The sequence below is a fragment of the Carassius gibelio genome, chromosome A9, assembly GCF_023724105.1.
Source record: "Carassius gibelio isolate Cgi1373 ecotype wild population from Czech Republic chromosome A9, carGib1.2-hapl.c, whole genome shotgun sequence".
NCBI classification, from domain to species: domain Eukaryota; kingdom Metazoa; phylum Chordata; class Actinopteri; order Cypriniformes; family Cyprinidae; genus Carassius; species Carassius gibelio.
Window position 1 is genome coordinate 24,003,047 of NC_068379.1, and position 23,289 is coordinate 24,026,335.

General features: G+C 36.7%; 1 long non-coding RNA gene across 1 annotated transcript; it reads right to left on the reverse strand.

The window, feature by feature from the left end:
* Window positions 1-3,221: 3,221 nt before the first annotated feature.
* LOC128020046 (uncharacterized) lies at window positions 3,222-23,061 on the reverse strand. Its single transcript, XR_008185277.1, has 3 exons — window positions 23,010-23,061; window positions 22,329-22,381; window positions 3,222-4,172 (listed from the first exon to the last, which is right to left on the reverse strand). It is a non-coding gene; the product is annotated as an uncharacterized LOC128020046 (long non-coding RNA).
* Window positions 23,062-23,289: the final 228 nt, after the last annotated feature.

A 23,289-nucleotide genomic window follows, 5' to 3' on the forward strand; every position in this document is an offset into this window, starting at 1 on the left:
ACAAGATGCTTGCAGGCTGATTACTTCTCCTCTGTGAATTTAAACATCAGCCCACATCCAATTCTCTGTTGCTATGTCATGTTTTTCTCTCCTGTCATCTCACTCTCCAAGTTCCTTTCTCATAGCACCAAACTCCCTGCTCCCTCCCTTTGCATCTCTTTTTAATGAACACCTACTGAACGTCATGTCTTAATTTGAAATATAAATTAAATTATTTATTCTCCTTGTGATGCACTACACTCACATTCCATGGGGAATGCAAATTTTGTGTTTATTTTATTTTTATTTTAGGGTCATGTGGCCTTTATTTCACATAGAAATGGACAAGGATATAATTGGATTGGGATTAACTAAAACTGAATTATTGGGTCTCAACACCAAATGTTAAATCTGACGGAAATCCAATATAGCTCACCATCCAAATAACACCATTCCTGTAGTAAAGCATGGAGGTGGTAATATCCAGTTATGGTGTGTTTCTCTGCAGCAGGGACTAAAGCACTTGTCAGACTAGAAGTAAACATACTCTGCTGCCCTCTGCCAGAAAGTTTTCAGTGGGAAGAAGGTTTACATCCAACATGACAATGACCAAAAGAACACATAAAACTGAGCACACATTGAATGTAGGAGAAAAACACCATTGCAAATCTATGGAATGACTTGATGACTGCAGTCCACAAATGGTCACCATCAAATTTAACTGAATTTGAGCAGTTCTGCAGAAGAGTGGGAAAATATTGCAAAGACTAGTTTTAATCAAGACTAAAAACTGTAATTAAAGGAAAAGTTGGTTCAATAAAATACTGGCACAAGTGGGCGATTTTTGTTTTTCTGACAAGTTCTTTCACATTGATATTATAATTTGCACGGAGTAAATTCAGATAGATAAAACAAAAACTGTATCCTTCTACATTTCAGGCTGCAAAGCAACAAAATGTGTTCATTTTAAAGAGGGGTGATACTTTTCTAAACCCACTGCACCACCTTTAACCATAATAAACTAATGTCCTCATGGTAAGCAAAAAACTTTCTCTGTATGGGGGAAAAAATGTAGGATGTAGCAGCCAATCAGTTAGGTTTGGCATCTTGCTATTGTGGGTGAGCTTTTGTAATCTGTTGAGTGAAGCTTAATAAAATGCGTGATTGGAGAGGGGTGCTAAAACCGTGCCTGTTGTTGATGATTTTGTATATCCCTCTAAAGCCACTCAAGCAGGGATGAGGGTGGCCTCACTTTCAATATTTATGAAATTGGCTCTGTGTGAAATTGGTTTTTGCCTAATGGATCCTTGCATGACTGCACTCCTTAAAAGACACTGGAGTCACAAGAAAGAAGAGATGAAGTAAGCAACAGAATTGAAGAGAACGATAATATAAGTTAAGAAACGGCGAAACCCTTGAACCCAGGCCTACTATAAATATTAATATATTACAAGAGAGATCAACTAATAGGTTTGCGCACAATTCAAGGAATTGTTCAATGAAAATACTGACACTTAACATGAACCCGCAGTTATCTCTCGCAGGTTTCCTATTTGCAGATTTGTGAGCTCTCAGAATTTCACCATTACTTTATGTATGCGCCATTTTGCTTCTGATGAAGTCAACCAGAAAACCGAATGCAATTTACACTGGTTGCAAAAGGAAGCCATTTCACTGCACAGAGGGAAGCATAGGCTTTCCAGAGAGCTCTTTGCACTGGTTTTATCGTCTGGGACCCAACCAGCCAGCTAATGAGGATGACTGTGAGCTTGCTCACTGTAACGGTGATCTGGGTGCTGGGGAAACTAAAATGTGAGCTGCCCGGACAGAATGGCATGCACTATAATACCGTGGTACATTAAGCATTAATTGGAAGGACCTTCTGATTATGAAGTCAACCCATTTGGCTGGAGTGCCACATCTCCCCTCTTTCACAGATGGTTAGCTTAGATTAAGTAGGGGAAAATCAAATGTATGGGCCCTATCTCGTTGGGGCAGTGCTGGAGCATCTTACTCAGCGGCCTTGGTAATTTACGAGGAGGATGGGGCTCCATGGATCCCTCTGTTTCTCCATATGTCTGCCAGTGACATTTACCAGACTATCTGGATTAATTAGTTTTCATGGTCCGTACGCTAGGGGCATGTTTGGAAGAATTCCCATGGCCGGTTTAAGCTTCCAATTGTACCAAAGCATTGACCTGTCTCTTAAGACTTTTAAAGCCATTTATATATGAAGTGTGAACCCAAGAGGTCTACAGAGGACATCTAACCATTACCATTCATCTCAGTGGTAGTCTGCAGGAAGAATGTGATTTGAAATTTTTTTTCTTCTATTTACTAAGTTCGGACCCCACTAGATTTAATTGTGTAAACAAAGTTTAGGGTCAGTAAGTCCAAGAACTTGCTTATACTTACTAAGGCTGCATTTATTTAATAAGAAATACAGTAATATTGTTACAAATTCAAATAACTCTTTTCTATTTTAATATATTTTTAAATATAATGTATTCCTGTAATTGCAAAGCTGCATTCAACAGACATTATTAGAGTTTCCAGCCTCACATGATCCTTCAGAAATCATTCTAAAATGCTGAGATCCATGATTGTTTTAAAGTGGTGGTTCAAGTTTTTTTGTTTTTTTTTTCTAGGCTTGATTTTGTTCATGGGGTGCAGTCTAACATGTGTTAATGCTTAGTTAAAAAAAATAAAATAAAAAATATAGGTATGTGCTCCGGTTGTATTGTAAACAATGGCGTACTTATCAGTTTGAGCCCGATTTGGCTGATTTGTTGATGTCTCATACTTTTAGATATGCTGTTATTTGTAAATGCTACTGCTTATGTTAGCTTTTATATACGGTTTTATCCTGATTAAAGCTTTAATACAGTAAGGCAACTGCACATGCGTCCATGTTTAACGAATGAGAGGGAGATGCAGAGAGTGTGCAGACCACGGCGACGCAAGGAACAGTATTAAGAACCGCTGCTTTAGAACATTGATTTTGAAACTTGTTAATACATTAAAATCATTAGAAAGAAGAATATTTTTTGTATCTCCATTTGCATGGAACTTTTAGCTTCGTAACTTTGCAGATATCGTTTATGCTCAAAGAGGTTTTTGTTAGATTGTCCTGTTTTTAGTTATGTTCTTACAATTAGTTTCACCAATGACAAATTGCTGAACATTCAGCAGTTCACATTACCCAATATTTCACCTCTTTCGCTGCTGTTCGATAAGCGCCACCTGCTGTCATAGAGTGAATCTGCATTTTCATTCAGATGGTCTGCTGTTTTTGTTTCGTGCATTTGTTTTGGTCAGATGTTTTATGTAGCATAATTTGACAAAGTTAAAGTCAGTTTTTGATTCAGATTTTGAAATAATACATTCTAGTTTACATCTGAAACTGCTCATGTATGCAGCATGTTTGTTTGGATCATCATTAAAATGCAGTGGTTGTTTCTACTTTTAAATGGCAACAGATACAGACTGTTATAGACCAAATAAATGTCTTGTTTATTTTTATTGTCTCTCGCTTAAATTAAAGAAATAAATATTAAAAAAATCTGTTATCAGAATCAGCTTACTTGCTTCTAAAACATTAGCAATTAGAATAAAGATGAACAATAAATGCCGGGCCAAGTGTGTGGCAAAGAATTAAGGAACAGGTTCAATTGTTTAAGCTATTAATCATCAGGATGTTGCCAGCCCTTCCGCTAAATTGGCAGTTGTAATGCGCCTTTAGGGTGGTCCTAAATTTTTGTTGGTGATCCTAACATCTTGAGGTTTCGAGCACCAGTTCTACCAAGTAATAAAGTTCATTTATTTATCTAAAGTGCTTACCCTACAGTTGTCTGTCTGGTGATGAAAAACAGTATTGCAGTATGTGATCTGCAAAAGAATAAGAGACTCAGTGGCCCACAATGTCTGCTCTGTGTCTGTGCCCTGTGTTAAATGGGAAGGACCGCAGGAGGAAGATCTTCATTATACAACAGCTTAAAAGGAGTGAAATGCCTCAAGAGAAGGAGAGAAGGGAATAAGGGAGGGTAACTGACAGACTCATCCTTCTCTGTCTCTCTCCATCCATCCCGTGTGTTCATGACAGCTGTCAGCCAAGCAGAATGCCTAATGCCAGTCAGGTAATTCATATTCCCAGCCTGGAACCAGAGAGAGGCATGGGGTGGGAAGACAGGATGCTGGACGGGGAAATGTAGAGGAAGAAAAAGGTAATTACTTTTGTTTAAAGTTAAGAGTTTTTAAATAGGAATTAAAAAAGATGGTCAGACACTGAAAGCAATAGAAAACATTAAAACATCAGTCACAATCTCTCTCTGAAATTTGAATGTAAAAAAAAAAAAAAAAGATTCTATATAAGATCAAGGTGCATAACAACACTTTTCCCCAGATATTCTAACCTTCGTATAAGAAGTGCAGGAAACCAGGATCACCAACACTAAAGGTCCACAAGCAAGAGTGTACCAAGCCAGCATAACTCAGTTGGACAGTCTGATTTGTCATTAGAGGTTCAGGACAATCCATAAACAGGAAGCAGACAAAAAACTCCCCATGTGAGATCAAGGGAGAGAGAGTGGGCCTGCTTTGCCTTGCTTGACCAATAATTGATACAATTGTACGTAATTCTCCATAATGGGAAGGCAGACTCAAGGCTGTTAGCAGTAATGTGAACACGGAACGTGCTTTAGGGCCACACTCTCTGATGTCTCTTTTTTTCAATGGAAAAGCTCCACTTTAAAACAAGCCTGAGAAATGGCTCTTACAGACACAAGTGCAGAATGTACCTGGCTTATGTCTGTTACCCTGTCAGCACCCAATCGGAAAAGCAATACTGGTGAACATTTGAATGAAGCATTGAAAAGCTGCCCTGTTTGTGTTTTGAATAAGGCTTTGTGAATGAAAAGCGCTCTCTTCCACCCTCAATACCCATAGCTGAAGTGCCCTGAGCAAGGCACTGAACACCCAGTTGCTCCCCGGGCAGCTGGATATATTGCTCTGGGAATGTGTTCACGGTGTGTTCAATGCTCACTGCTGCGTGTGTGCACTAGGATGGGTTAAATTGCAGAGCACCAATTCGGAGTATGGGTTACTATACATGGCAAATGTCACTACTTTCACTTTCACTAATTATGTCTCTATTTGTTTCTCCATTTCTGCTGGGATTTGCATCCCATGGTAACTAGGATTTACACAAGCTTCACACCTGTGAAGACATGATGCCAACCCCTCAGACGATCTCAGATGATGCCAACCCTGAAACAACATACAGAACTACCAAATTTTTTTTCAACGTTTGATTGTATCATAATAATTGCTGTTAACAGTGTTCGCTCTCTGTTTGATTATGTCTTTGATTGATTTTTTCCATACATTTCTGCCATATGTACATAAGGGGTGAGTCACCAATGATTAGCATACTACTAAATAATCTAGAAACTTAATTTAATGTAAAGTTGCTTTGCAATGATTGTATCGTAAAAAAATAAATAAAAATAAAACTGAATTGAATATTTTTGATTTGCTAAACAGAGCCAGCTTGTATACTGTAATTTGTTCCTGATTCGATTTATAAAATGGTAAGCTATTATCCCACAAAAGCATTTTGTTCATCATTGAGAAGCCTCTCCTCTTCTGACATCAATTAAAAATGGGTGCAAAAATCCATAAGTTGTGAGTGGTCCCTGACTTGGTATATTGTGAATATTATTTGATAAATTAACAGCAGGGCTCTAAACTATGCAGTCAAGTAAGTAAAGTCCATCAGGAAGCAATGACATCTGCATTTAGAAATTTTCTTTAGCCAGCCACCGAAAATATGAATAGAGTTAGTGATCGATCTTGAGAAGATTGCAATACATTATTATAGATTTACCCAGCCCTGATTGTGATCATCTCACTTTGTCTTCCAGATCTGCACCATTTTCATAGAGCGACAGGCTGGCATAGGCGGTGCTGCCTGCCGTCCTCTGCCTGGCACATGTTCCTGGCACTGGGATGTGCAGTGAAAACTCCCTCCTGTCCTTCACATGTCACTAGCATGTTGCCAGTGCCGTACTTCCACACCCCTGCTGGGCACAGATAGTGTGATCACATCATCCTTCTGCTTGAGTCTCACCTGTTCCTCTCACACACCTGCACTATAGCGTCAGTTCGTGAGCAGACAGCCACCACAACAAACACAATCAGCCGTACACACACCCACCCACACACATGCTCAAACATTCATTTAGCGTGCATTCAGAAAGGTACAAGTAACCCAGATTTGTGGTTTCCTCACAGCTTGGTTTTGCAATGATTACTTTAAAAGTAAGTTTCTGCAGTTCAGTGCTCTTGAATTGCTACATGGGAACAATACATCATACTCTCTCGGAGTGGATGGTTGATGGATAATTTGCTGGAATTACCAGGCACAATGAGTGACTGTGAAACAGCCGCATAGAAAGGGACTTTATGACAACCAGATGCTTTATTGTTCTCTGGTAAATCACAGATCAGAATTTGCTCAGGGAGGTAGAGAAGGCTAATGCAGATATTCCAGGCGAGGCCAAACATTCCAACGATCTACATCAGGGTCAGAAATGAATTTTTGCAACAAAAAAAAATATATAATAATAATAAAAAATAAATCAAGATAAAGGGATAAAATTGTCCATGCACAATTAAACAACAAATTATGGCTGTCGGGATTAAAATTAAATGTGAAAATAAATAAAATGTTTTTCGTCCACTATTCTTATTCACCGAAGTCTAGCCTTACTTTGTGTATGCAGTCATAATCGTAAAAACTGTTGTTCTTGAAAAAAATAACAATTTTTTTTTTTTTTTATTGCTAATCAGGCTTCCATTTGTCTCTTTCGGAACAAGACAAGTCACTCATTTCACCCAAGGCTTTTACCAAACATTGCTGAATACAATTTATACTTCACTGAAATGCAAACTAGAGAACATAGACGAGGATATGATAAATATTGACAACATTAGTTTTTCTTGGTAGTCTACAAAAATGACACGAACCTCTAATAATGGGTGTTCACATTATCTTGTACCACCCTGTTCCTTTGCTGTGCTTCTTATAGGACTGTTTCACCAGCAGAGGGTACTATTGCAGCTTCCAGGTCGGAAAAATTGTTCTTGACAATCCCAGTCATCCTTCCTCACTCACTTTATCAAAAACATCCACATGATATCATGTGAGAGTCACATAGGGTGCTGTTAGTCGTGTATCCTTTTGTCTCTCTTAAAACATTAAAGCGTAGTGGGTAAAACAGAGCAGCAGCAACATTTGGATGCCTTAATGCCCAGACTTCAAGGCTTTGAACAGTTAATAAGAAATGTATGCTTGTCTAGTAAGTCTTTTTTATAAGTCTCTTGAATAAGAGCATGTTGAAGTTTGTTGTCATACATATTTACCAAATGCATGCCAAATTACACATTAATGTATATCCGTTTTCCTTTCAGGCTACAAAGCAAATTATGGACATTTCATTCACACTCAAAACCTGAAATATAAATTCTCATAGTCTGTATGCATTACTAATATATTGAACCATTTCATTGTAGTTTTTGATTTTCTGCGATTTAAAATGCTCAAACCAGAAGCAACAATATCTGTTAAGTGTTGGCTCTTCACAAAACCTAAATATCTTTTTTATTTTTAATTTTCGTTTTAAATTGTAGTCATTCATATAAGCCATTATTTAAATAATCAATTTATACTGAATTAATTAACAGTAATATTAATCCACTATGAGTTAGCTAATATATTCCACGCTCATATATAAATCTTGCCACAAAGCACAGGCAAAATTAGCCCGATGCTTATGATTGTGTAGGAAAAAGGATACATGTTAATTATTTATTAATAAACTAGTGTTTTCTGAGTCCTTGTCGGTTGCATTCACAAGGCTGACTCTCATCTCCACTGGACAAGAAATGCAACCTTCAAGCAGATTACATAACAGGGAGTATTTTATTTAGTTTTGAATTGGTTCTTGTAAAATACATTTCAAGCATTCTGTAGATAGTGGGGTGTAACAGTATATGTATTTGTACCAAAAATGTTCGGTACGGGTCTTTTGGTTCAGGAGTCCATATGTAGCGAACAAATACTGCATGCTGTAACCACTGCATGAGTGAAACTTCATTGGAAACTTCCAGTTTTATATATTGTTACTTTTAAAATAAGAAATAATCTCATTTTTCAAATTATGTCCTTTTTTCAGGAAATTCAAACAATCTTTGATGTGGCACGACATCACATAAACGCCTCCTTTAAAACTGCAGTGGGATCATCTCATCCTCTTTACTGCTAGTTTTAACACAAAATAAACATGAATGAACATTCATGCCTCACGTAATCGCTCAATCAGTGTTTCAACCACAGGAAAATGGAAATAATATAGCTTGAACAAAATGCCACATAGCATTTCATTTATGAAGTCTAAAGAAGAGCATTACGCGAAATATTAGGCTAGACTTTATACTCATTATATTTTACTTTGGAATTAAATCTGTTATGAAACGAGCTATGACAGTGTAAATTAATATATTTCAACAACAAACTGAATTAAGAAGTTAATTTACAAACTGCATTACGTGGAATTTACATGTTTGCATAGCCTACTTTTATTTGAGTGTTGCTTGTAAAATATTTTACAGTAAATAGTATTTGAATTTACGTTTGGGCTCTGTTGTTAGCTGTAACCTTATAGTAGGCCTAATGTAAAATGGCTCACTAAAGTCTAGAGCATAAGCCGAGGTAATTTTTTATCCCTTAGAAAATTGTAATTATAATTTAATTTATTTTAAGAAAGAGCTATTTGTTCAGTTAACCACTGTTTAATAAAAAAAAAAAAGATTTTCTCCCTTCTGTACCGAAACTGTGCCAAAACGTGATGTCAAAATCGAGGTACATACTGAACTGTCATTTTTGTGTATCATTACACCCCTAGTAGATCTTTTGTCTGTGAGGCAATATGCAGAGTTCCGTCTCATGTTTGTGACGTGCTCCAGTTCACAATGAAAGAGATGGCAGGAAGCAAATCCTTTTTGTTTTCATTATTTTACAAAAGCACAACATTTTGTTGTTATTATGAGTTTACAGAAATAAAATAAGTTTTGAACTGATTTTGTTGAATTATCAGGGAAAAATGCAAGTGATCGTGCGGGCACCTCCCTGTCATGCAGTTTATTCCACACTCTGCACAAACACATGAATATGGATTAGTATTAGAGCAAATTAGGTTAACGCTAGAGAGTGGATCCAGAAGTCTACATCTGAGACAGATTTGTAACCTATAAATTGAAGGTTATTTGCCATTTTAAATGATGTAATGGTTCGATGCCCCTCCAATTAGTTGATCATAACTCTTGTTTATCAAGATTAAATGGATGTCGCTGTGACATGTCATGAAAAACTTGATTCAGTGATTCATTTGACCCTACAGAACAGGTTAAGGTTAAGATACAAGTTTAATTTTTAAAATGTTATGGACATGCACTTTAGTGAAGAGTCTGACATCATAAATCTAGCCCTTATAAATCCCCCAAATCATTGCTGTTTAGACAAATAGTGTTTCTTTTTCAGACGGTTTAATTATTTATTTCTTTACAAAATGGTTGATGTTGACATTAATTAAAAAAATTGGCAGACTTTGAATTCTCATTTGAAAGCATGATATATATTCGGTTGAAGATGTATTGTAGCCTAGCCTAATTTTACTCTAAATGCACAACTTAAATAGAGGTTTGTTCCTTTTGCTAAAAACTATTTATTTTATTTATTTTTTCATAATAAGGTTGACATTTGGATGGAATTGCTCATATGATGTAAATGGGCAAATATTACAATTAATATATCTAATTAATTACACTCTGAGATTTAAACAAGTTTGTTGGCACAAAGCTGACAGCCTTCTTTTGACACTTTGCAGAGAAAAAGCAGATTTACAAATTCATTACTGTGTTTTTAAAAGATAGTTGGCCGAAAAATTAAGTCTTATGAAATCCTTCCTTTCTTCTATAAAACACAAAAGGAGATATCAAGCTGCTCTTTTCCATAAAGTGAATGGTGAATACAGCTGTCCAGCAATATACAATATGAATAAAGACATCATTTTAGTCTGTTGCACATTAGTGATGAAGTCACAGTATTGATGACTTGTGATGCTTTTATGGTGTTTTTGTAGACCCTAGTCCCTGCTGTTTAGAGCTGTAAGAGTCCCTACCCATTAAACATATTTGCCAAGTATCTGTAGTCACTTTCTGTTCTGCTTGACTGGTTTTTTTTTGTTTCAGAGCATGAACACACTGTTCAACGGAAACACCTGAGAGCTCTTTTTATCAGGTTACATTAAATGAGCAAACACAAGCACTGTGAGCTCAAATGAAATACACAGAAAGACGTCTGCCGCTGTCGTCTTCCTCCAATTAAGGCTATTTATTTTGCATGCAGCCTTTTTTGGATATGATAAGGCACAGCACGTTCCTGGCTCTCACTGTTCCTTCAAGCATTTCCGATTTATCCATGTAGGAGCAAGGAGACAAGCGGCACACATCCATAATTACAAACTGCTTCAATAATCATTGTTGTCATTACCATGACTGATACATGCTGGCGATGACAGCACCGCAACGCAAAAGTGTGACACTCAAAGCCAATGCGCTCCCTCCTCAATGTACCTGTCTGTGTAAGAGAGGGCGAGAGATCAGAGTCAAAGAGCCAGATTTAATAATGCCATTGTTCTGATTTAAGAAGTGTGACCCCAGATGATTAATCTGATCAGATGGTGCCATATGAAGGACAGGCATGTCACGGGACTCGCTGTGTGCACCACCTTTTACATGCAAGATAATATGAAATTGAAAATTCTGTCATCTGCATGTCAACCTTCCCATCGTTCCAAAGCTGTATGAATTTGTTTGACAGTATTTTTTTATTTTTTCTTTTATTTTGAAAGTCAGTGTGGTCCAGTGTCATTATATAGAAAAAACAGTAGACACATTCTTTAAAATAGCTGATACTGTGTTCCACAGATGAAAGAGTAAATGATGACAGAAGGTTCATTTTTGGGTCAACTATTCCTTAAAATGTAAATACCCTCAGGATGACTTTGTTTCTTAATGGAAACACATTTGGAGAAATTTAGCATTACATCACCTGCTCATCAATAGATCCTCTGCAGTGAATGGGTGCCATCAGAATGAGAGTTCAAATAGCAGCTAAAATTATCACAGTAATCCGCACAACTCCAGTCAATCAATGAATGTCTTAAGCTAAATGCACATCTTCTATCCATAATATTGCTTTTGCAAGTGAAAAAAATCTGAATCAGGAGAGAAATATGCACAGATCAGGGACTGTTTACAAGTGAAAACAAACATTTTGGTTGGTTTTTGATGCGAGCGGACAAGGGAGGATATTTTTCACTGGAGGAAGTGTTATTATGAATAATGGATTTTTGGTATTTTAACGACGGTTCAAAGTTAAAACACCTTGATTAATTTATAACAAACACACAGCTTTTGACTTCACAAGATTTTAACTGATGGACTGGAGTCGTGTGGATTACTTGTGGATTATTTTATTGTTTTTATGAGCTGTTTGGAGTCTCATTCTGACGGCACCCATTCACTGCAGAGGATCCATTGGTGAGCAAATGATGTAATGCTAAATTTCTCCAAGTCTGTTGGATAGCCTGAGGGTGAGTTCTTTTTCAGGAAATGTTCAGTTTTGCCATTGACATCCATAGTAGGAAAAAAAAATACTATGGAAGTCAATGGCAACCACCAACTGTTTGATTCCTAGCAATCTTCAAAATATCTACTTTTATGTTCAACATAAGAAACTCATACAGGTTTGGAACGCCATAGGGGTGAGTAAATAATGACAGAATTTTTATTTTTGGGTGAACTATCCCTTTAAGGATTCTCAAAACAGTGTTGCCTTTAATCAGTTATCTCAACAGCAGAGTTGAGAAAGTTCACTAGTGCCATGACCTCTACCAGATTTATTTGATTCATACTTGGTTTCTTTCGTTTCTTCTGTCTAACATTGATTCAATTTGATTTTTTCCACGATCAGGCTCACTTGTCTTTCCAAACACGTAGCTCAGGAGCAACATCTCACTCTGTTGCCGGGAGCGACACATTAAAAGCACACCACTCACAATAGATATTTACCCGCAGACAGCCAAAATGACTTTTATACACCATAGTAGTTGCTGGCTGTGACTGCTCCAGAGGGGATTTCATCCTTGTGGAGTTTTGGTAAGCATGAAATCAGAGTGAGACCATCTGTTGCTTAAACATCTGTACGTAGAGAGGAAGAGAACCAGAAACTAAAGTGACACTGAACATCACAACACAACAAGAATGCTCCATTACAATAAGAAAAATCGAGTATCATGGTCTGCTTCACAGTAAGCATGACAACAAGTTTTTCATTCAAAGATTTTGGACATTGTCAGAGTAAGTGACCCATGCCATTTATGAACTAGACTTTCAGAAAATTGTAATTGCTCAATTCAAGCACATGTCATTTTTGCCACATGAGTGTTAAAGAGATAATTCACCCCAAAATAAAAATTATTCATAATTTTATATCATTTACATACTCCCATGTCCTTCCAAACCTGTATTTTTCTTAGTTTTTCCACCTGGACTGTAAATGTTACATGACTTAAAGTGCTGTAGACAAGGTAATGACTTTTGAATGAAATTTATGCTTTTTGTGTAATTATAACATGTACCAGTAGGGCCATTTTAACCAGCTGAACCTTGACTCTCTGATTCAGAGTACGCATGACTTTAAAATCCTGTTCACACCAAGAACAATAACTATAAAGAAAGCTAGAAAGATAACTATATTAGCGTCCACACCAGTGAACAATGCCCTCTGTTTATTCTGCTTGTCACAGCAGGATTTATTCTGACTGGGTGTTTTTATCATTCATCAGCTGGAAAAACAAAATTCTGAATGTGATTCCAATGATATCGTTTCTCTGTACCTTTATTGTTATAGCTGCTGGACTCTGCTATTCTTTAATGTTGAGAATGATTTTTAGAACTATATCTTTATAGTTATCATCCTTGGTGTGAACAGGCCTTTAGCAACCATAAAGCAGCATCAACCTCTTATGATGTTTGCGAGAACCTCCTTAAGCATGTTAATTGCAGTGAAGTAGGTTACTAAACAAACATATCTTTGTATATTTTTAAAACTAAGTCTTAGCCACTGATCTGTAATATAGATTATATATATAGATCAGTGGTCTTAGCCAAGAATCTTTCATAATTAACTGTGTAAATTATTTGAATGAATTCAAGAAATAATTCAATGAATTCAAGTTCAAAGCAGCCATCTTTTCTCCTGCAGTACAGTTTACATTCATAACACGTTTTTAGTCCAGTCTGTTGAAAAATGTGAAAAATAACACATTCATTTTCAATCCTTTTTGTTATATGAACCTATATTCTCAGATGTGATAACAGTAAAAGTGTGGATCACATGTTCAAAAGTGTTTGCAGAGGGAAGTAAAAAAAAAAAAAAAAACATATCATGTAAGATAGTCCAACTTCTTGACAATTTACACCAGAGAATTATAATAAAAAAAGGATTTAACTGGAAATTTGTGGTAATCCTAAGAAAAACAACAAACTGTTAAGCTAACACCTGCTTCCGTCAAAGTTTTTCTGCCTCCCCCACCGTCCATTAATATTCTGTGGCTGCACTTGTCTCTGAAGATTTGTAACTCTGTTTGAGCACATTAAAGCACCTCTCATCTGAACAGCAGGCAGATGCCAGCTCTTTCATCTCCAATGCAAAGCTGCTCATTTTTTACAGGATAGGTTCAATGAGTTACATGGGCGACATCAGATGGTATATCTCAGAGATGGATATAGCAGGTTAGAGAAGGCTCCGAAAGCAAGTAAATACTATAATTTCTGGTGGAGTCAGCAGGGGAAGAGAGAAATGAACATTAGAGAAGTGCTTGATTTAGGGCTGTTTCTGTGGAAGAAGTCTTTCAACAGAGGACACCAGAATCTGCAGCTTTTTCTGCTCTAGTGGAAGAGACTCTTTAAGACTTTTGCTTAACATTTTTTGAGTTCTAATTGCCATTTTAAGGAAAAATAGTTTACAATGGCTTGTGGAAAACCAAACATGCACAACTAATTTATTTATTTATTATTATTTTGTCCTCTCAAATAGTCCAACAGTGGACATTATTTTCCCTGAACTGTGATGTAACTGACAAATGTTAACAACTCAAATATATTATGCTTGATATTCTGCAATGGAAATTATGGTGATGGAAACATTTTATACAATAACATTCTGCTAATAAGTGATATTTCTCCCAGGTAAACATTATATACAAATAAAGAATAATAATAATAATCGTTTTACGAGCATTGGTGGTTATGGAAATGACACCAATTGATGAATTAATTGGCATAAAAGTGTATATAAATGTATTATTTTTTACACATGAATCCGATGTAACATGACACATATGATCAAAGTGTATTGTCATATTTTTATGGACTTTCATAATTTAAGATTGAAAGTCTGGGTCTGAGACAAGGTAAAATCATTAAAGTAAAAAATGAATGAAGACATGAAGACAATCTTAAATCTTTTTGCCCATTATGCACAAATTAATGTATGATCAATTAATTCAAATGTATAGTTATCTGATCATTCATTAGAATCTTAATGTGTTGATTACAGCTCAAAATCCCTTAAAAACTCTGCCCTAATGACCTGCACTGTATACATATGCAAATTATGTGATAGAGACATTTATTTTATCATCAAGCTTTGAGTTGGTCATTGATAAACATGAGATTCCATGGTGGGAAGCCATTTCCCTGGAGAAGAGAGGGTCATGTGCTTGGCAGAAGGACAGAAGGGGTTTAATTCATATCCTTCCAAAACATTTGGACCAGTTCTTCAATTGAAAACCTCAAAAGAACACTGTGAAAGCATAGCATTGGTCAGATCTCACAGATAGAGTAAAATATTCCCTGAAGAAGCCCAATTGAAGAGCTACCTAATTTCTGCATTCTTACCATAAAATAGAAATCCATTGAACTAAAATGTTTCATACACTTGCTGCAAAATTTCTGCATTCAAATCTTTTCAAGGAACTTTTATGGAAGCTCAACATGAAGTGCTTTTGATTTTTTTTTTATTCTTTCTTATTTTATTCTCTTTTTGTACATATCTTTTTTTTTTTTTTTTTCACTGAGTCCTGGTTTGATATTGTGCCAACAATAGAGGCAATTAGCAAAAACCTCCCTCTCCATACAAAGTACATAAACAGAGATAATATTAGCTTATGGAGAAGCTAATGGTCCATCTCTCTGTGGATACACAAATCTGGAAATTAAGGGGTAATGTGTTGTCATGGCACTGTTTACAATGGATTTGCATTGGTAAGAAATTTGTAATTATGTGGTTTAGCTGCCATCACTGATGTTAATATTAGTCTGAAATGCCTCTGACCTTCGCCCGTGGAATCCTCTCTTCACCTCCAAATAGTTTCATGGGTCTGAATATCCGATTTTAAGTCAATGTTGCCATGGCAATAAGGTAACATGGAGACAAAGTCCACTACAACGCCATGAAAGTGTAATTTATTTTTTTATGGCACTATTGTTACCAAAGTTGTTTTTCCACTAATGACAGACAATAGCTTTTAAAGAGGCATAAGTATATTTCTAAGTTGTATTATTTCAAAGTGAGTCCCATAAGCTGATATAACGGCCTTTTATCATGGTGTCTTGAGTGCCAGCACAATGATGTTGCCAGTGACACTGCTTCACCTGCTCAATGCTAGCAAATAAAAACATGCTGCAATTCTTAATAGGTTGACAACTAAGTATTGCATTCTATGTTGCATGTAAATTAATTCACTGACATTAAAATTACATGTTTTTTTCTATATGCATATTTCTCATCTCTATACATAGAACTCTAAATAATGAGATAAACATAGAATGTTAAAAAAATGTGATCTGTGTACAAACCAACTGGTGAACTTTTTTCCTTCAAATTTTTTAAAGTGCAGTTACAGAACTCTAAACTTGCTGAATATTCCGTCAGATTCCCAGAGCCATCACAGCAACTAAGGCGGTGTTCTTTTGGTTAATTTCAGGGCCATTTTAAAGCATAAGTGAACTTGGTTGTTGTATGAGGCAGATTAGCTAAGGGGCGCCAATAACATTAATATAATCAATAACATCATTATGCTGTGTTCACACCAAACGCGAATAGAGCATCAAATTCGCGTCTACCCCGTCTAGTTTGCGTCTTGAACATTTGGAGATCATTCGCTTCATTCGCGCGTGAAATTAACTTCACAACAGACGCGTATTTCAGGCGAGAATGTAGTTGTTTTAAACTCAAATATGCGGTTTATTTATAAAGACATATTTAAAAAATGTGTTTCGCAGATTTCGGAGATGAGCTCCATGCGATCAGCGGGAGCTCCGTCATCATGTATCCGCCGAGAGCAACCTCACCTCGGCTAGACCTTCTGACATTTGCCACTGGCTCTGATGTCTCTTTAGTGGTTCAAGATAAAATATAATTCATTTGGGGTAAAACGAAACGTTTCTTATCTTTGGCCTTTATTCAATTTATCTATTAATATGTCATATATATATATATATATATAGGTCCTTTTTATTTCTGTCTCTATAAATATAAACTTTTGTCATATAGCTCCGGTTGACTGCTCACTGACAACATCAGTCGTTCCTCCATGTTGAATGAGTGACTCCTAGCAGGCTCCTGATTGGTTAACGTGGCGCGAATTGACACCAAAGTTAAAATTTTTCAATTCTTCGGCAGACGCGAATTCGCGTCAAATACTAAATACGCAAAAAATGCTCTATTCGCGCGTCATTCGCATGAACTAGACGCAAGAATGAGGCGAAATCGCGTCTTCTGCGCCGCGCTAAATGCCTAATTTGCGCCGCGAGACCTCCAGACGCGCATAAACGCACCTTTGCATTGACTTAACATTGAAATCATTCGCGCCAGACGCTCTATTCGCGTTTGGTGTGTACACAGCATTACACATTTCATGAATTCACCCTTACATCTAATCTGAAGGCGAATAGTAGGTATATTTTGCCGTGCTGTCCTGGGGGAGGGGTCCAGAGCATAGCCCGAACCCAAATAACTCCCCCTATCCCTAAATGTAGTTTTATAACAAAGTTCGGGAGGAGCAGTCGCAGTTCATTAACCTGACTAACACAAGTGGATACCAATCAGTAATCAACTCATTACAAGGTATAAATAACAGCCGAACCTACCTCTGTTCATTGACAGTTTTCAGCATCCCTCCTCCACCTCATTCTCCTCACTATAGATCCATCTACTCTTTTACCACAACCGGGGGGGGGGGGGGGGGGGGGGGGGGGGGTACTCTGGGTCCGGGCCACATCCCGAGCTCGGAGCCCTCCACCCGGACAGCACGCCAAATATGCATAACCTTACTGAATTAATATACGTAGATGTGAACTCGTGAATTCAGGATAAATAGATTAGAAGTGAGGAGTTGGGGTGGAGGAGGGATGCCGAAAAACTGTCGTGGGACAGGAGGTAGGAAGATTGGATATATATATATATATATATATATATATGCTTGTGTGCTAGTTACGATGATTAGCTAAACGAGATGCACCTGTGCCAAATTGGATGATTATCTGATCGTGCTCCTCCCGAACTTTGTTAATAAAACCACATTTAAAGGTACAATATTGTCAAAACTCATGATAACTGAGGGCTAGGGGATATTTAACTACCATATAAGTTTCAAAACCATCAATCCACAGTCATATGCACACAGCCTGCATAAAGTAGCTGTGGAATTTCACAAACCGTTATGACTTTTGTATAAATGTGACATCAGAACTAGTCACCGCCTTCAGTCACCACACTGAGCACTGCCCACTGTCCCACCAGACAACAACGAATACATGTCATTGCCAAGCAACAACACCACGGAAACGTCGAGAAAACGCTGTTCAGGCAATGGATGTCAGTAAACTACATCACTGCACAGGCTTCCGAACAACATTAATATAATAGACCATTGGCTAATGTTCATTTATTTTGAAATACCATAGCAATTTAGTTCGAGCTCAACCATCTGTTGCACATTTCAAAAGTGACTGCTTCGTCAGTCAGGCACAGCTCAATGCCAGTTTTTCAAAGAAAGTACTCAGCAAAGATGGTGCAGTCGCTACTTTGTTTGTAGATTTAGGTTATATTATGGAGCCAGCATAATCTGAAATTATAGTTTGTAAACAGTTATTCAACGCTAATGTGATGCTAACCTCAACTAACTCTATCAGTAGGAAAGCAATAGTTATTCAGTGTTGTTACCATTCTGAAACACTGTTAACTGTTGTAAACACATTTGAGAAGGTGGTTGGTTGCCTTCTGTAGTCGCTGATTCAGGTCTAAGTTTGGCTTAAACGTGTAATGTACATGTAAGCTGCGTTTCTATTTACCATACTTATATCACCAAGCCACAGCAGACTACAAGATACATGACCCTAGTTAACTGTGGTTAGCCTGGCCATGCGTCACTCAGGAAAAACAGACCAATCAGAAAAGAGGCTCATGAACATTAATTAGACAGGCAAAAATTTACCTGGGGCATGTTCAAGTTCGAAACGGTGCGCAACGTTTTGCTACGGTTTCCAGATTGATCATGTTTCCTGGAAAAGGCGTGGACCGTTGTGCAACGGCGTTTGAGATGCGTTTTCTCTTGTTTGGTGGGTGTGTCAGAACTGCAGTCCAATCAGCAGCAACATGTATATAAAGCACACGGTATTAAAGTGAACTCGCACAATGGCTTGAAGGAAAGTAATGTACAAATGTGTTCGTTGCAGCTCGGTATACGCAACAACTGAGGATTTTAGAAGACATGTTTGTCGTAAGTTTTATTGTAAAAATATAGGATATCAACATAATGATGTAGTGGTTAATATTTTTAGCTTCATTGCAAGTGTATGACATTTGGTATAGAAATAAACAATGGTAATTAAGTGCTTTTCCTAAAAATGAGAAAGAAAATACAGGGTATTAAAACCATATGAACTACAAATAAAGTCAGTATGTGATGCTAAATAGATGGCTCTGAAAATTCTTCACAAAGAATATCCTTCTCAACTGCCATAGTTGCAACTCTTGCGTCACTAGAACAGTGTGTTCAACGCATCACCGTTTCTGTTTAAAAAAACGTTGTGCAACGTTTTGTTGGGGCTGAACGCAACCCTGTTCTTAGCAGAACTCTTGAGAAAGGAGCTGTCAAAACATATTGAGATGGTTTTTGGTACTTATACCGCAAATATATATTAGGGATGCCCCGAATCCAGATATTTTGGGTTCAGCCGAATACCGAATCCCCTGTTTAAGATTCGGTCGAATCCGAAACCGAATCCTACTCGCATCCTCATTCCATTAACACAGTAAAACACATTAATGAAGTAAACAAGGTCAACAACAGTGTATTTTTCATTTTATAATTTCATTTTTATTATTTCATTTTTATTTTAAAGAATAGGCAACATTATGCCAGGATGACAAGTGGGAAAAACTATTTTGACAATTACCATAAGCCGCTTACAGAAGTACAAACCAAAACCATTCAATAAAAGTGCAACAATGCAAAGAACAGTGTTTTTCTTTTCTCTTTTAAACCAGAATATGTTTGGTGACTTTAAAATGTAAATTAATGTTATTGAACATTTACTCAAACATGGATAGTAGGCAGTTTTATAATAGTAGGCTAGGCTATGATTAGAACAGTAGCCAAATATTATGAAAAATATTAAGGAAGAGCACACACATGCCCTGCATCATAATTACATTAATATAAAACCTCTAACCTTTCACATGAAATGAGAGTTTCCTTTAAAAAAAAAACAAGATGCTCTGCATTAACAGGTGACAGCCTAGGGTTCGGTTCGGTGAAAAAAAAAAAAATTCTAAGATTCGGCCGAAACTGAACCCTGTCAAAAGCCCAGTATTCGGCCAAATCTGAATCTTGGATTCGGTGCATTCCTAATATATATATTCTTAAAGGGACAATAAGTAACTTTTTAGGTATTTTATTATCTAAAATCAATATTTTTATTCATAAATATGCCCTCAATGCTGTACAAATACCCATGCCAATGTTTAAACTAATCCTTGTAAATTAAGATTTTATTATCTTTATATACATGGGACGGGTAGGTCGACGGAGGCTTCCATGTAGTTCCGCCATCTTGCAAAACTATAATAGCAGAGAGGGACAAAAAGTACTTAGCCAACGCGTTTCCACAGCGCGTTTTCGGTCAGAGCCAGAAACGTAGGTGCAGAGCAGTGAGAGGCGCTTGAAACTGCACCGGCAAGTTTAAAAGTCTGGATTGCATTCTTATTATGGACCATACATATGCTGCGCCACAGGAGAAGAAAACATAGTCGCCAAAACAGTAAAAAATAGAACGTAAAAGGAAACGTGACCGTAGATTACAGAAAACAAGAGTTAATGTCGGGGAAGCTTTTTCTAGGTGGAAAGAGCTAATGCTGGATAAAGATTTCAAAAGAGACGCTGAAGTGGCCAGTTTTCTTCTTGACAGGTAAGTCAGTGTTACAATCTATATTACAATATTTTTTTTATATCTAACAATGCATATAATTCAGAAAATATAACGAATAAATTAGACGTAACTACTAATTACAATATTTCATGTTTTCCACAGTCAGTAATTCATACTGTAACATTCGTTTGTTAGTTGTCATGTTGCAGTTTGTTTGAAATAACACACCTGTTCACCTGAAGGAAAACTCGACGAAGTGCTATTAGAAGACATCCTGTCAAAGCTTTTTGGTACATATCGCCTACCGTAGATGCAACGCGCATTTGAAAAAGCGAGGCGCTGGAGAGCAAAATTAGTTTGAATGCAAAATACAATTTCACCATTAGATGGGAGTAATTCCTACTTAGTGTCCCTTTAAGGACATCAAAACCACAAATAAAACACCAGAAAGGTAAAATGTGTGACCTTTTTTGAAATCTTATAAGAAACGATTTGATCAGAATGTCAAAATTTGTATTTTTTCCCCTTGAATGAATGTGGCTGCAATACAATTCGAGTGATTGTAATGCTTTGCTGTTATTAAATTTTTTTATTTATTTTTTAATCCAGAAAATAGGAAGTTTTCCAATCATATTTGAATATATAAATTAAAGGCTGTAATTTTTTTGTAATAATCATATACTTAAAATGTATATAGGCCATGATCCTATAAGTACATCAAAGTGTTGATTGGTTGTCATTAAAAAGGTTTTCTCAGGTTTTAAAAAAAATTTGCTCATATTTGGAAATAAAATCTAAAGGACCTGATATTTTGAATAATCATTTTATTAAACATTTGAATTTGATTGAGCTTTGAATAATGGATATAAAGTAATAAGTGTATTGAGCACATTTAAACTTATCTTAATTTGTGCTAAGTGGGGGAAAAAGTTAAAAACATCTGTATATTTTGTCTGGTAATGTACCACCCACCAGTGACCTGACAAACTTTGTTCTGGCCTCAGAATCTGTGTATCTTGCACTGCTGTGATACAAAACGGAGGATTACTTATACCAGCCGACTGCACATGAATGGCACCTCTGCAGCAAACCTGACTTCATAACCTACTTTAAGGCTATGACAGTAAGTCTCGTCTTGAATTATGATGTCAGCCTCTCCTGGGCAGAGTCAGGAGCAATGTTTTATTCATCTGTGTGTAGCATTCAGCAGCGCTGTAGAAGAGTTCTCTAGTAAACACAGATTTAATGGGCCAGGCTTGTTTTTTTGCTGTCTGGCAGGAGCAGCAGCGCTAGAGAAAACCATGTATAAGAGATGAGGAACAATGCTAGCCTGGGCTTGCTAGACGGGGAACGAGAGGCAACTACAAGAATGCACTACAGACACACGCCTGGCAGACGTAGGCATACTGCTGCTTCTGAATGCAGTTTGAACATACGGAGTAAGAGATTATTGAGCAGATGTAACATGACAAGTTTGTTTTTGTTACATATATAGAAAGTTGCAGTATTTTTCAGAAAATGATGGGCAGTGAACTACAGCTACCAAATATCTATCCAAATGCAAACGATTACAAATAGGCACTCTCTTGTAAAACTACCTTTTTAATAACTGAAAACAATGTTATTTTGTTCTTGAATGAATCAGAGTTATTAAACAAGACTATGACTCAAAGGCAGTTACTTGTTTCACTATAGAATAAATCAGTGTCTGAACAAACTGGAAAACTTACTCATAACGGAGTTCCTTCTCTGGAGCTACCCTGTACTGGCATATCGATGTAACCTGAAAAACAACAAAATAACCACTCAGAGGTCTGAAGAAAGTCTCCCCCTTGTTTACCAACAACACAAAGGTTAAAGTCAAGTCAAACAACAGAATGTGTTTAAAACTAAAATGTAGACGTTCTCCATGGGCTATACTTGGGAACAGGAAATGTCTTTTTTATTTGGTAATTTGTTCCTAGGCCTAAATTAGTTTCCCTTTTCTAATATTTCTATTAATTTGACGATAGCTCAACTCTCATAAGATAAAAGTGTGTTTTACAATCATGCATAATATTAGCATTTAAATTTGCAGTAGGTTCAAGAAGGTTCTGTCACTTTCTCAGGAGATCAGAAAAGCCAGAACTAGCAGAGAGGGCCCTAAAATTAACTTTGGTATTTAAACTGTGTTTATTTTATTGTTATTTTTTTTTTTTAATGGTGTAATTTAAGAAATGGAAATGATATTTTCAAACTTTTACTTTTATTGAAAATACAGTTTGTATAACAAATTATAAAATTATTGGAAAACTATAAAATTATACTATAATTCTAATTACTATAATAAAAAACTATGTGCGTTTTAATATAAATAACACTTTATTTGACACACCACACAGGAGCGAGGAACTAGAAGACAGGAGTATTACCATCAGACAGTCCTTTATTCACAGACATGTAATCACACAGAGTGTTGGGGGGGGGGGGGGGACAATATGAACTAAACAGGGAACATCTGGACTCAAATTAGAAACAATCAGGGAGCAGGAACAGGAAGATAACCAAATAAGGGAATAGAAACATAAACAAGGAGCACATGTGGGGAAGATAACACACCAACAAGGAAAACAAGTCTGACAATAATATATTAAAATCACCCCCCCCCCCCCCCACACACACATACAGTCCAAATAAAATTAATCTTCAATC